The 16,291-nt window shown below is 36.7% G+C and overlaps 1 long non-coding RNA gene across 1 annotated transcript in view; it reads left to right on the top strand.

The window, feature by feature from the left end:
* The window catches only part of LOC116595250, an 86,529-nt gene extending 70,485 nt beyond the window's left edge, over positions 1 to 16,044 (top strand). Inside the window, exon 4 of the long non-coding RNA XR_004287576.1 lies at positions 15,897 to 16,044. This is a non-coding gene — a long non-coding RNA (uncharacterized LOC116595250). The remainder of the gene's footprint in view (positions 1 to 15,896) is intronic.
* Positions 16,045 to 16,291: the final 247 nt, after the last annotated feature.

The following is a 16,291-nucleotide window of genomic DNA, read 5'->3' as shown; positions in this document are numbered from 1 at the left end:
GCTCTTTAATAGAGCTCTTCCACCACCATGTTATTGTCTTAGTTCTGGTTCTTAACCATCTCTCACCTTGACTGTTGCGATATGCTCCTAACAAGACCTCCTTCTCCCACAACTTAAATTTCATCTAGTCCATGCCCTACTAAGCAAGGAAAGTGATCTTCATTTGTAAATCTGGTTGCCTTATTCCCCTCTTTACATTCTTTTAATGATGTTTTGTTGTTGCAGTCATTTTAAAAACTCTGTTTTATTTTGTCAGTTATAAGGAGGCAAACTTTTCACTTTGGGTAGTTTCTGAAAAAAGTGGTTACCATTTTTTAAATATTTGGGAGACAATGCTTATAAACCTGGCTAGACATGGATGGTTTAGAAGAAGTCTTTGACAATCAGTTCAATTTCTCTAATTCTTACTGGTTCATTTAGTTTCTGTCTACATTGATTATATTTGCAGTTATTCCCCTAAGAATTTATTCATTCCATCTAGGTATTCAAATTAATAGACATAGAGTACTTCACAATATTCTTTATTTTAAATTTCCATTGCATGTATAGTCCTTCTCCTTTATGTTATGGATTTATTTGCAAATAACAAATAATAATCCCCCCCAAGTCAGTCTTACCTGAAATCTATCTTTCTTATGAAACTCTGCCATTTGCTACTATTTCTATTGCTTACAATTTCATAGGTTTCTGCCATTATTTTAATATTTCCTTTGTCTTGGTTTATTGGATTTGCTCTTCTGCTATTTTTCATATTATTTATTTGCATGTTTAGCTTGCTTTTTTTTAACCTCTTTTGTTTCTTGACATATGTATTAAAGCCAGATATTTCCTTCCAGATACTGATTTTTCATCCCTTAGAATTGGACATGTGGTATAAAAGAGAAAACTCTCTTTCTCTCTCACCACCACACTTCCAACACCAAATATGCGGGTTTGTTTTTTTTTTCTCACACCAACCAATTCTCCAGTACTACCTGAGTATTCCATGATTCAATTCAATTCTGATACGGTCTACCTAGAGAAAGCATCAGATCCCCCAAGTTAAGAGCTCAGTCCCACAGAAGTGTCCTCCCCCCTACACCCCCCGTTAGACACCAGTCACAAGTCTAGACCTCCGATACTTCTGATGGGCTATCAATTCAGCTTGCCTACAGCACCCTTCGTATGTTTGATTATTTGCTAGAACAGCTTACAAAAGTCAAAACTTCACTTGCTATTACCCATTTGTTATAAAAGAATACAACTCAGGAAGAGCCTCATGGAAGGCATGCATAGGGGAAGGCATGGAGAAAGGAGTGTAGAGCATCCGTGGGGAGGGGCTCCATTCTCAGCACTTCCACATGTTTACCAATGTGGAAGGTCTCCAAATCCCTTCCTTTAGGGTTTTTATGGAGGCTTCATCACATAGGCATGATTGATTAGATTACTGGTCAATGGTGATTAAGTCACCTCCAGTCCCTAGGGGCTGAAAGTTCCAATCCTCTAATCTTATGGCTGATTCCTTTGGCAACCAGTCCCCATCCTGAGGTTATCCTGGAGCCCCCAGCCACTGGTAATGTTATTAGGTACTTTTGACTTTGGAGATTCCAAGTGTTTTAAGGAAACAGAGTCAGAGATCAAATACATAGGGGTTTTTATTTATTTATTTATTTTCAGCATAACAGTATTCATTATTTTTGCACCACACCCAGTGCTCCATGCAATCCGTGCCCTCTATAATACCCACCACCTGGTACCCCGACCTCCCATCCCTCACCCCTTCAAAACCCTCAGATTGTTTTTCAGAATCCATCGTCTCTCATGGTTCACCTCCCCTTCCAATTTCCCCCAACTCCCTTCTCCTCTCTTAACTCCCCTTGTTCTCCATGCTATTTGTTATGCTCCACAAATAAGTGAAACCATATGATAATTGACTCTCTCTGCTTGACTTATTTCACTCAGCATAATCTCTTCCAGTCCCGTCCATGTTGCTACAAAGGTTGGGTATTCGTCCTTTCTGATGGAGGCATAATACTCCATAGTGTATATGGACCACATCTTCCTTATCCAGATTCCTCAAGAAATTAAAAATAGAACTTCCCTATGACCCTGCAATTGGACTACTGGTATTTTCCCCAAAGATACAGATGTAGTGAAAAGAAGAGCCATCTGTACCCCAATGTTTATAGCAGCAATGACCACGGTGGCCAAACTGTGGAAAGAACCAAGATGCCCTTCAATGGACAAATACATAGTTTTTGTTATGTCACAGGTGTTTCATTACCAATTGTTTCTAAACATTTTTAAAATTCAGATATATTACAGAGTAGGGAGGTGAGGGCATATGACCTAACCTCTTAAATCCCTGAATATTGTCAGAGAAGAAATTCCTCTTGAGGCAAATTGCATGAGAACAAAGCAAAAAGATCATAAAAAATAAGAAAATCTAAAATGCCAACTTCTTTCATGTGTTTAAATGTAAATCATGACTATTCTCTATCCTCATCCCTAGAAAAGAGAAGAAAAGAACCTTTGAATGAAGGAAAGATGACATTTCAGTGATTCTAATTCATTTAAACATTAACTAGACTGCTTTCTGGGAATATCACCTTGTTCTGGGTACAAATCAGAGATGAAATGTTATTTGTTGTTGTTAAATAAGAGAATTAAAACTTACTTTATCAAATAATATCATTAGCTATTTATCTTGATTACAGTAACCTTATCTGGTTTCATCTTATAAATGTCACATTGTTTTTCTTGCAATTAAAAAAATTAAATTATGTGCTCATTGTCAGGTCAATTTGTTTTCAGCAGTCTAGCTATTCTTTTAAATTAAATACACAGAGATAGTTTGATCATGATACCTAATGAGATCTTATAACTTCTTTCTAATTTGTAATACCTGAGTTTTGTCTCATTATTCTCAAAAACAGAACACCAGAATATAACACACACACGTGTGCACACGTGCATCCACACAGACAAACATGAGTTTCAAAGAAATATCATGCTATCACATTTCACAAATAATTTATAGCTTAGCTATGTTCAATCATTACAAATTAAGAAATGAAAAGCAGGCTACTGATTTATTATCTTGTCTTTATAATTTACCATAAAATTAGTAAGTTTATATCATGTTTTCAATAATATGCCTTACCAGATGCATCTTGTAAGATGGCTTTTTCGATATGCATCATAACACATCTTTTTGTATGGAAAAATAATGTCTCACTTTTTTTTCTGACAGTAAGATGGGTTTGGCTGATGAATTTAAATGTGAGTCTTGGTTTTGTCAATGAGATAACTCAGGGGACTTGCCCATGATTTGATCTGTAGCTCTGAGATTTTGATAAAAAGGAAAACGTATTTAAAGAATATAATACCTTAAGACATTTTATAAAAATATTTTATTCAAAAAGGTATCTAGAAATAGGCAATATTTTGATTTCCCAAGATTTTTCAGAATATATCTCTAGTTGAAAAATTAATAAGCCTTGTTAATAGTTTTTTATTATTCTCGGTAAGCCTTTTTGTTATTCCTCCCAGAAATTGAGATACTGAACAACTGTAATGATTAGAAATCCTTTTGCAAGAGGATTTTAATCATGAACTTTCAGCAAAATTGAAGGAGGGGTTTGTCAAATTCACAGCTGATAGTTGATCATTAAAAGATTTTTTTATGATAGATCGCATTGTGATTTTGCCTATATTTACAAAGTTTAAGTAACTGAACATTATTACCATAACAAAACTCTAAACATTTGGAAGGAGTTTATGAGAACAAGTTTCATAGTATTTATATTCACAAAAAAGAAGTAAAGAAGTAGAATCCATGATCAGATGCATGTCCTTGGAGCAATAAAAAAATATTTGCATTCTTCATAAATATCCAGAAATAAGCAAATTGAGAATAAGTCACATTTACCTCATTAAAGAGATGCACTTGCAAAAAAATTGTTTTTGTTTATTTTACTTATCAAAGTTTATAATTTATAATTTATAATGTTTTTATTAATTGTGAATTACCAGTAATTGCAATGTTATTTGACCCATTTTTTATTGCATTTACCCATTATATTTGGAAACTGAAATGTTGGGTAGCTCTTAATATTGACAGAAATAATCTTCCACAGTAAAATATGCTTTAAAGATTGAGCTAAAGAAAACCCCAGCATATTTTCATAACCAGTATGTACTTGATTCTAAGCTTTTATTTATTTACTTACTTATTATTAACATATAATGTATTATTTGTTTCAGGGGTACAGGTCTGTGAATCATCAGGCTTACAGATTTCACAGTACTCACCATAGCACATACCCTCCCAATGTCCATAACCCAGCCACCCTCTCCCCACACCCCACTCCCCAGCAATCCTCAGTTTGTTTCATGAGATTAAGAGTCTCTTATGGTTTGTCTCCCTCTGTGTCTCCCTCTGTGTCCCATCTTGCTTCATTTTTTCTCTCCCTTCCCCCAATGACCTCCCGCCCTCCCTCTCAAATTCCTCATATCAGAGAGATCATATGATAATTGTCTTTCTCAGATTAACTTATTTCACTTAGCATAATACCCTCTAGTTCCATCCACGTCATTGCAAATGGCAAGATTTTGTTTTTGATGGCTGCAATATATATATAGATAGATAGATAGATATTTTATATATATATATATAAAGAAGATGTGATATATATATATGGACATGTGAGATATATATATATATAAAGAATATGTGATATATATATATATATATATATATATATATATCTCACATCAGTATATATATTGCAGCCATCAAAAACGAAATCTTGCCATTTGCAATGACGTGGATGGAACTAGAGGGTATTATGCTAAGTGAAATAAGTTGATCATATAGATATATATATCTGTCCATCCGTTATGGACAAGATATATATATATATATATATCTTGTCCATCTGTTGATGGACATCTAGGTTCTTTCCATAGTTTAGCTATTGTGGACTTTGGTGCTATAAACATTCGGGTGCATGTGCCCTTTTGGATCACTACATTTGTATCTTTAGAGTAAATACCCAGCAGTGCAATTGCTGGGTCATAGGGTAGCTCTTTTTTCAACTTTCTGAGGAACCACCATACTATTTTCCAGAGTAGCTGCACCAGCTTGCTTTCCCACCAACAGTGTAGGAGGGTTCCCCTTTCTCCGCATCCTCACCAGCATCTCTCATTTCCTGACTTGTTAATTTTAGCCATTCTGACTGGTTGTTAGGTGGTATCTCACCGTGGTTTTGATATGTATTTCCCTGATGCTGAGTAATGTTGAGCACTTTTTCATGTGTCTGTTGGCCATTTGGATGTCTTCTTTGGAGAAATATCTGTTCATGTCTTCTGCCCATTTCTTGATTGGATTATTTGTTCTTTGGGTGTTGAGGTTGCTAAGTTCTTTATATTTTGGATAGTAGTCCTTTATCTGCTATAACATTTGCAAATATCTTTTTCTATTCTGTCAGTTGTCTTTTGGTTTTGTTGACTGTTTTCTTTGCTGTGCAAAAGCTTTTGATTTTGATGAAGTCCCAATAGTTCATTTTTGCCCTTGCTTCCCTTGCCTTTGGCTATGTTTCTAGGAAGAAGTTGCTGCAACTGAGGTCGAAGAGGTTGCTGTCTCTGTTCTCCTCAAGGATTTTGATGGATGCCTTTCTCACATTGGAGTCTTTCATCCGTTTGGAGTTATTTTTGTGTGCGTTCTAAAGAAACGGTCCAGTTTCATTCTTCTGCATGTGGCTGTCCAATTTTCCCAACACCATTTGTTGAAGAGACTATCTTTTTTCCATTGGATATTGATGTGTTTCAAAGAATATAGAATAAATGAAACAAGATGGGATTGGGAGGGAGACAAACCATAAGTGACTCTTAATCTCACAAAACAAACTGAGGGTTGCTGGGGGGAGGGGGTTTGGGAGAAGGGGGTGGGATTATGGACATTGGGGAGGGTATGTGCTTTGGTGAGTGCTGTGAAGTGTGTAAACCTGGTGATTCACAGACCTGTACCCCTGGGGATAAAAATATATGTTTATAAAAAATAAAAAATTAATTAAAAAAATAAATAAAAAAAAATAAATGGGAAAAAAAAAGAATATAGAAAAATCAATAAAAATTTTCAAATATAAACAAACTACCTTTTGATAAAATCATGCCAGGAGACCATAATAAAAATTTGATTTCAAGTAGTAAGAGAAATAATGTGAATTTTCTACCGCCGGAGAATTTCTTCTTTTTAACTGATGTTGCCAAATATCAATGCCATTGATATTTAGTTCCTTTTGTTGACTTAAAATATGATGTACTAGTAGTGTCATCTCATTGGACTCAACTTAAAATTTGAGAGGGGATCTGTAATTTTTACAATTAGTTTTGGGATATGGCAGCAAGACTTTGTGTTGAGATGTCACTTCTAGAGAAACAGATTCATGTGTGGGCAGCACTAGGGCCATCTCAGGGATGTTTTTAAAACTGGTCTGGGCCATGGTAAAAGTCCAGATAAATATCTCAGAATAAACCTTCATCAGAGCAGCAGCCAGCACAGCTAACCTCTCATCTCAGTTTTCAATGCTTTTCTAGTGAAAGTCCAAATTCTTGAAATTCACGGCTTCTATTATCAAAGAAAATTATGCAAAACCTTGCCCTTTTTATATCATGGTATTCTTTAACAAGGCTGCCTGAGGGTCACCTGATATTCTAGAGAACTGCATCCAAATGAACATTCTGTGATAATACAAGTGTTCTGTATCTGAGTCATTCAATATTGTAGCCACTGGCCACGTGTGTCTATCGAACATTTGAAATATGTGCAACTAAGGAACCTGATCTTTAGCTTTATGTAAGGTTAAGTAATTTCATTTCACATTTAAATAGCCTCATGTGACTTGGCCACCATCTTGGACATAGCAACTCTAGCACAGTGTAGCCTTGTTTGATTTACTATTTACCAATGATTAGGGCCCAGACTTTCCAAAGTTAAATGTTAATTTCTAAAAGAATGATAAATGGCAAATGATTTCTGTCCTGTCCTGTAAAACAATTTTATTGCCCTGTAGCACATTAACCAGTTTTGTGTTTAATTAACAATATCGTTTCAACATTTCTGCTTTTACTGACAATATGTCCTTCAGCATTTTGAACTCTCCTTTGAACCAGCTTTACCATCCTTCGAATACTGCCATTAATGAATTTCTCCTCTTAATTGATATATATTCCCTATATACTTGTGAAAAAGTAGTGCTATTGAAGTTTTAGAAAATTATATTCTGATGTTGCTTCGCATCTGATTTCATTTACTCTTTTAGTTCATCAATCTTCAGATTTGGCCCCTGGATATGATCCAGAAGTACCTGCTAATTACTTAACTCTGTTTCCAAACCCAATTCTTACTTGTATTTGCTAAATGAAAGAATATGAGTTTCAAACAGAGTAGTGTAAGCCCCCCAGGCTTGCTACTTATACCCTGGTACAACCTGGACAAAACTATTGTGGTAAAAATAATAGGAATTACCTAATAAGGTTGCTGTGAGAAACCAAAGAAACATCATAGTAATAAGCTTAGCATAGTGCTGAGCAATAGTCAGTGTTCAATTTAAACCAGTAGTTTCATTTGTTTTGGTATTTATTGGCATTCAGTCCGGCAAGTTCCTCCACTCTGGAAATTTTGGCTGCATTCACCCTTTGCTGTATGATGTTCATTGAAGTCACTGTTCACTTTAAGATCTTTAAAAAGGTAATTAAGTGAAAATGAGGCCATAAAGCTGGGCTCTAATTCAACATGGTGGTATCATAAGAAGAGAAGATTAGTGCATAGACATGTACAGAGAGCAAAGACCATGTGAAGACAGGGAGAAGATGGCCATCTACAACCCAAGGACAGAGGCCTCAGAAGAAACCAATTCTGTTGACACCATGGTCTTGGAATTATGGCTTTCAGAACTATGAGAAAGTAAATTTCTGTTGCTTAAGCCACCCAGTCTGTGATACTTTAGTACAGCTGCCCTAGCAGACAAATACAGCCATTTAAAAATCAAGCATCTATGATCTCAGTTAAAGTACGGAAGTCCCTTAAGAAGAAAATTACTTTAATCTTCAGTTAATCATTAACACTTTAGTATGAATGAAGGCCAAACATTGAAGTAAGAGATTGGGGACATCAGACTGAGGGCTTTGATATCTAAAGAGTTAATGAGGGAACTATCATTTGATTGGAGGAAGAGAAAAAGAAAGGGAGAAGAGATGTGAAAACCCGAGTATATACGTTTGTAATAAATATGGGTTAGCCCAGCATATCAACTCAACAACTGATGGATTTTTATAAGAAGCTATTACATTAGTTAACTGTGGCTAAGTAACAATTATCCAAAATTTGGTAGCTTAAAACAACAGCCCTTTATTATTTCTAATGCATATACAGATTAGCTAGTTGGTTCTGATGGTCTGGGTTGGGTCTCTCCTGATGACCTGAACTGATTCACTGTTTGGTCAGTGTGAGGCTGATTGATCTAGAATGACTTTGACATAGAAAATTCAGCTCTCTTTCTTATGGTCTCTCATCTTTGGCAAGCTAGCTCAAGCTTGCTCTCCTGGCGGTAGCCAGGATCTAAGAGTAAGAACAGAATAAAGCAAAGCCTCTTGAGGCCCATGCTCAGAACTGGTACAACAGTACCTTTGCCTCATTCTGTTGGCCAAAATCAATCCCAAGGCCAGCCCAGGGTCATTAGGTGGGGAAATATCTTAGTGGGAAGAGTGGCAAAATTGCCTTAGAAAGGAAGTAGATTTAGGAAGAGACAGAATATGAACCATTTCTATACCATAGTTCCCCTTATCCACAGTTTCATTGTTCATGGTTTTAGTCACCCATGGTCAACCATGGGCCATAAGTAGATGATCCTCTGGTCAGTGGTCACAATGTCACAATGTCAGCATCATTCACCTTACTTCAGCTCATCATGTAAGCATTTTATCATTGAATATCATCACAAGAAGAAGGGTGAGTACAGTACAATAAGATATTTTGAGAGAGGTCACATTCATATAACTTTTGTTATAGTATATTGTAATAATTGTTCTATTTTATCAGTAATTGCTGTTAATCTCCTAGTTGGCCAAATTTATAAATGAAATTTTACCATGGGTATATATGTATGTGTAGAAGGAAACACAGAGTTCAGTACTATCTGTGTTTTCAGATATCCACCAGGGGTCTTAGATTGCATCCCCTCACCCCCAGGTAAGTGGGGACTGCTATAATGTGCTAAACTATAGGCTTAGTATAGATTCTGTTTTGATGTTTCTGGAACTTTTTCACTTTAGCTTTTGCATCAGTGCCTTCTCAGGCTATCTTTATCTATATCCTCAGAGCAAAATGTGCATCAAAGGATGCAGAATGTGGAAAATTAACCATTACGTGGGTTGAATTCTCCTTCTTTTTGGTGTTCACCTAATGCAACAGTTATTTTAAGTAGAAAATAATCACAAGAGACAGTTTCTGTTCTCAGGGCTCCTCAGATATTAACAAATGGGCCATCCAGATTTCCAAACACACAGTCCCTACAGGCAAGCTATTGTGCATTGCCCCCTCCTACATGCTGCCCAGCGTACTATTCTCTCCCATCACTGTCCCTCCTTCCTCTTCCCTCAGAGGTGTCCTCCCTTTTCCAGGACACTGGACTGTTCCCTTTGAACAGCATACTCACATATTCTCTGAAGCTTTGTACTGTTCGTTCCTTAACAATGATCAAAAAGGAACAAATATTCAAAATCAGAAATATTAAAAATTCATACAACAGTTTTCAAACAATATGACTTCATGCCTGCAACAAATAAGAAACTCCACTAAAAACACTAATGGCCTTATTCAGAAAGCTCAATAAAATGGCTAGATACATGATAAACATATATAAAATGTATGTGTTGTATGTGTACTCATTCCACTCCTGATTGGATACCCCTCACCCTCAAATTTTCATAGAACATTGGAAATAATTATTTATCAATTTAGTCAATACTATTTGGTATTCAATGGTTACATTTCATTATTTAATTTGGCCTTTTAATGCATCCCAAACTATGAGAATTTAGTTAAGTATCTTGTTATGTGTGAGGTCTTGTCAATATTTCTAATATTGTCATAAGACTGATAGTTCATATACACGTTTGTAATTATTATGATTTTAGTGTAAAATAGAATTGTCTCATTCTATTCTACTTTCCAGATATTAAAATTACAATGTTAGCTTTCATCAATATATATTTATTCACTTATTTGCACCCATTAACACAAGGATACAATATTACCATTCTTAGTAAATATCTTAATTTTTAGGTTAAAGGGGAAAAATCACCTCCTCAATAGATAGTACATTTTGATAAAATATAATGCCCATGCCCCCCACCCATGTCTCTTTCTCTCACTCTTCTCTCCCTTTCTCTCTCTCTCTCTCTCTCTCTCTCTCACACACACACACACACACACACACAATTAGCCAACTAGAAGTAGAGGAATCTGTCCAAATTTGATAGAGTACTTCCAGAAATATGTAATAATCATTACATGCTAGCTTTAAAATTTACTCAGTAGAATAAATTCTTGCAATCTTAGTTACCATTTATAAACGTATAATTTTATAAAGTTTTATTGAGCTTTCCAGTTATCTCAAAACATATGACAGAAGAATGACCCCTGATTCTAGTCCTAAAAGCAGTTCAAAAGTTCAAAAGGAAGGGACTCAAACCTGGACACCACTGGCTGCAATCCCTTAGGATTGATCTCATTATCCTTTCAATAAGGAAGCTGTTTTGGGAAACCCAGGGGACTTCCACTCTCATGTACGTGGAGGGGACAGACTTGTCAGGCCTGAAGACTTTGTAAAAATCCCTTTGCTAAGGCCAGAAAGGATTCACTTCTGCCCCTGGATTCCTGACCCACTAGCTTTGCCTAGTTCTCCCAACCTCTCCCCATATCTTTCACATCTCCATACTTCCTCCCAGGATTTCTAAATTAGCTTCTCCTCAGTGTTGTTGTTCTAATTGCCAAGACAGTTACTAAGGCAGAATGGGATTGGGCGTTTCTGGGCTGAAACAATGTCCCACTGAGAAATTCAGCATGTAACATGTGAGGGTAAAGTCTTACAGGGTTTCACCTACCTGATTATAGTTTAAAAACTTAAAAACAGGGAACAGCATGTGTGCTATGAGCGGGGGGAGCTTTGGTGGTAGGCAACTTCAAAATGATTTAATCCAACTAATGATGCAGTACGAGAGAGAAGAAGGGAGAGGAAGAGAGATCATGAGATTTCATGCTAGTATTATCAATAGGTAAAGACCATCCTCATAGAACAAATGAAGCTTTGATACTTTAGAGGGAGAAAAATAGGATTTAGGTGAGAATGAGGGCAGAATGGACCATTCCTCAATAGACACCCTACTGAAAAAGCCCACAATTGAAATTAGGAAGGAAAGACGTGAACCTGTTAAAAACCCAAGATCAGGTCCATGAGACCAAGCCCAAGGAGCCAATCAGAGAATGACCTAGCATGGCCAGGCACCAACCCTCTTCATTGGAGCATAGAGTTGCACTCGCTATGCATAAAACTCTAGAGTAGGAGTCTGCAAAATGCCTCTGTACAGAGACAGATTGGGAATATTTTTGGCTTTGCAGGCCACATGGTCTCTGTTACAACTACTCAACTCTGTTCTTATTGCACGAAAGCAGTCATAGATAATAAATAAACAAATGTGCATAAGTGTATTTCAATAAAAGTTTATTTATTAAAAAAAAAATTAAAAGGGTGGTGGGCCAGATTTGACCCACTAGCTGTAGATTACCAGCTACTAGAAACTGAGCTGAGAAGTCCTTGAGAGTTTATTCAGAACTATTAAAAGAAGCTTTGTGAATCTATGGAACTAAGAGACAAAAAATACAGAAGCAAATCCAGAACCGTGGCCTATTTCAGGGATGGAGAATGGGTTTTTTTTTCAGTTTTTTTTTTTGTTTTGTTTTGTTTTGGTTTTTTTTGCCCTGAAACAATAGATTCTGAGATGCTACAAGTTCTACATCCCCTGGAGACCCTGAGCCAGGTCTGATTTTAGTGAAGGACTGCATGTGTGAATAATTAATAGTACTTACTGAGAAATTGTTCATTGACCATTTTCTTCAGGAGAGTATTCCTTTCCATGAAGAGCTGAGGATAACAAATGATGGCAAAACCGATTTATGGGATTTTAAAAACACCTTAAGATTAAACAAATTGTCAAATATGAACAGAAAATTAAAGCAGCAAATGCTTTTTTGGGGGGAGGAGGTAAAAATCAGGATTTGAAATAAACATTTCTCTGAGGAAGGAAGCACATTAAGATTCTTACCAGAGTCTTTTTTAAATGTCTTAAATAGTAAGTGAAGTGTTGCTAGAAAGTGTACTTGTTTTGGGAAACTTAGTAGGTATAATACATAAAAGCAAACATATAAAGAAAACAAGATCAAACAGAACGAGACATTGGAAATATACGACAAATATTTTCAAGGGATTTTCCAAAACTTTCAAGGGGTGGGGGATGCCTTAATGAAGCAAAATTCAGCAAAGAGAAGAGCAAGTCTGACTCCTGGCAGATTCAAGAGAAAGAAAAATATCTAGACCTAAGGAGAGCATGGAGTAGTTACTCCAGAAAGCAGAAAATCTGAATGAAACTTAGCTGAGCAAACCAATCAAATTAGTTTGCTACAAAATTCAGGAAGACCTTGAGAAAACAAAGAAAAGAAAAAGAATTTGAAGTTTTGAATAATTGCACCGGGCAGCTGAAATAATGGGTAGATCACCAGAGTGAGGAGATAAAATAAATCAGAGATGACAGATGATATATATCTCCTGGATATAATCTTTGTTAACAATAGCTGGAAAAGACTGAGGCCATTTCCTATCCAAACTGAGTGATGAGGTATCAACCAGGCATGGGCTGGAAGAACAAATAAAGAACATGAGATTTGTTCACTGACTTGAACAAAGTTCTACTGGACAATGAATGCAAAACCCTGCAACACAGTGTCATGATCCTAAAAAACACCTAAAGAGGACACTCTGTAAAGAAGTTGATTTACTAGGATGCCTGGGTGGCTCAGTTGGTTGAGCATCTGCCTTCAACTCACGACCCTGAGTTGATCCCAGGGTCCTGGGACCAAGCCCCACATTGGGCTCGCTGTTTGGCAGAGAACCTGTTTCTCCCTCTCCCTCTGTCTACTTGTGTTCTGTCTTTATCTTTTTAAAAAGCTGATTTACAAAGAGAATAAACGGAGAAAGAAAGAAAAAGCCGTCAGTTGCAGAGGAGATGAAAACCTACAGGCAGACAATTCAAGAAATGGAGGAAGAATTACAGATAATAGAAATATGCATATGGAACTCATGATAAGAAAGCTATCACTGCTTAAGATTGAAATTAGGGGGTGCCTGCCTGGCTCAGTTGGTAGAGTGTGTGACTCTTGATCTCAGGATCATGAGTTTGAGACCTGTGCTGAGTATGGAGCCTACTTTTAAAAATTGAAATTAATACCACAATATAAAAAGAATCCCCATTGAGCACAGAGCCAGAAGCAGGGATCCATCCCAGAACCCTGAGACCATGACCTGAGTCAAAATCAAGACGCTTGATCCACTGAGCCACCCAGGCACCCCATAAGCGTTTAATATTATAAAAGACTTTTTATAAAAGATAATTGTATCATTTAACACTCCAAACGGCTGTTATGAATGTTCCAGTAGCTCTATATCCTCACCAGCATGGGCCAGTTGTTATCATTTTAAACATACTAGTAGGCTTGAGCGGTAACATTCACTATTTTTGCAGAATTTTTTCTTCACTGGATGCCAACCTGAAATTATCCATATTTGAGACAAGTTCTTTAATTCTGAGGTATGTATATAATGTTTTTAAAGTTTACTATAGGTGGAAATCATCTTTGGAGCTTCAGTCTCCTACAATATAATTGAACTATGTAAATTTGTTCAATCATGATTGAACTCATGTAAATTTAAATGAGTCACATTGTTATGAAAATTAATAAATATCTTTTAAATAAAAATTATTGAAATCCTCTGAAAAGTAAATATAGGCTGGAAGAAAAAATTGGAAGATGGAGTGTGGGTAGTCTTGCTTTAAGGTTAGAACTTAAGTAGGAAACCAAAGGAAAATTAATAAAAGAAGGTTATGATATTCTAGATCAGTATTTAATACCACTATTCTGTGAATAACTTGCATCTAGCACATAATTCAAGTATAGCTTCTTTTGCATCAAAACAAATGAAATAGTCTTAGGTAGTCTAATACTTAATTTGCTTCCATTCGATTTTGCAATATAATCTTTTGACTTTCTTTTATTATTGTGTTTTTGATTAAGTTTTTTTGAGTGATGTAAACTTAAAGGCTTTTTTCCAGAGGTGTTTTGTATAAAATAACTGCCCAAAATATTTGAGAAAAACTTGTGTGTATAATGTAAAGCAGTGATTCTCAAATTTAATGAATGTGAAAGCTTAGTAAAAATACAAAGCCCAAGGCCCTCTGCCCTCTTCGGGAAACTTAGTTGTGTGTGTTCTCAGGTGATTCTGAGACTCACCAAAGTTTAATAATCACTTACTCGACAGCAGTCCACGTTGAAATTAAAAAAAAAAAAAAAAAGTGACTTAATTTTGGTGTAGTTGTCAGTGGTGACCAGAAGGTGGCTCACAGGATCACCACACCGGTTAGGGAACGAGGTTCATTTGCATATCAATGCATTTCCTGAAAAATCAGTAGTAAGTGGAAATAAATACTGCAGTTACATCTCTAGAATACTTCGAATGCCCTTCTTCTGTAATGTCTTTGAATATGTGATGCTTCCAGACAAATACGTAGAAACTTCCATTCTCGGATCTGAAAATAGTCTTCATATTAAGCTGCATTTCTTCTCCAGAAAGATTCAGGTCTGCCAAGATAAAGTGATCAAAAAAGGCTCCATCCATAATGCTGCACTTGTCTTTACCGAAAAGGTCAGGAGACGATCCATCCTGCTCGGGTTTGGGCTTACTAGGACAGATATTTTTAAAGGTTCACGTTGGGAATTACTTCAAAGATGAAAAGTCTGTCTTTTAGGCCTAGTTTTAATTATTGCTGATCAATTGCCTGCTGCAAAGCTGGCTTGCTTTGAGTCTACTGGGGAAAAAAAAAAATGCATGGAATCATACAGAGTGTTCTTTCTGGGTGACAGCTAATCAGGGATTACTACTTTGCTTAAATGCCCCAGTGAAGGTGACACATTCCAAAGTAGGCAGTGATTTCAGTGATTTCCCAGATCTGTGCTTATCAGCAGAGTTTAAATGCCTAATTCAACTTGGCACTGTTCTTTGTGCTCACAAATTTCGAGTAAAGGGCTCCAAAAAAGCCCAAGGAATATAATCATTTATTCACTAATCATTGGTCAACATTTATTAAATGTTCACTCTGTGACGGATCATGAGTAAGGCCTGAGACTTAAGACATGAAAGATATTGTTTAGACTTGGAGGCAGGCAAATGGTTAAGTTTCTATAGTTGTATGATGCTCATGCACCTGTGACTGATGGGTGGTTGCCTGCTGTTTTCACTGCTACACCCTTGTTGCCCAAGGCAATGACCAGCCCTCGGCATTTACTTAATAAATTTTTCCTCAGTGGTGTAGCTAATATGTTGATTGAAGTTATTATAGCTACTAAGAGAGCACAATGGATAGTTATCTACCTCAAATGCAGGAGAAAAACCTGTGGAGATCTTCCTCTGGGTGTGTTTCCTTTGACTGGGTATGTTTACCACAAATCCATATATTTGGGATTGTTTAAGTGAAATTGGCGTTACCTTGCCTACCTCCCCTCAGAACTCACTTCTGTGCTACAGGCAGTTTCCCTGGAATACCAAAGACTCACCACCTGAGGGCTTTTCCCTTGAAACATATCCTGTTGCCGCCAGAAGTCGCCCCCAAGAACAGCCTTCAACCAGAGATTTCCAGAAGTTGGTGAATAAACACCCCGACTGCTTGGCTTTACAGATGAGATAACTGAAGGTTTGTTTGTTTTTCTAAGATTTGTTTATTTATTTCAGAGAGAGCAAGAGATAGAGAGGGCCATAGGTGAGGGGCAGAGGGAGAGGGAGGGAGAATCTCAAGCGGACTCCCGGCTGAGTGTGGAGACGGGGGGGCTCCATCTCATGACCCTGAGATCATGACCTGAGCTGAAATCAAGAGTCAGATGCTAAACTGAGTCCCCCCAGATCCGCCATGAATTTTTTTTACA

This window comes from Mustela erminea, chromosome 7 (assembly GCF_009829155.1).
Source record: "Mustela erminea isolate mMusErm1 chromosome 7, mMusErm1.Pri, whole genome shotgun sequence".
Classification (NCBI taxonomy): domain Eukaryota; kingdom Metazoa; phylum Chordata; class Mammalia; order Carnivora; family Mustelidae; genus Mustela; species Mustela erminea.
Note: the sequence above shows the minus strand (reverse complement) of the source record. Positions and strands in the feature narration are given on the sequence as shown.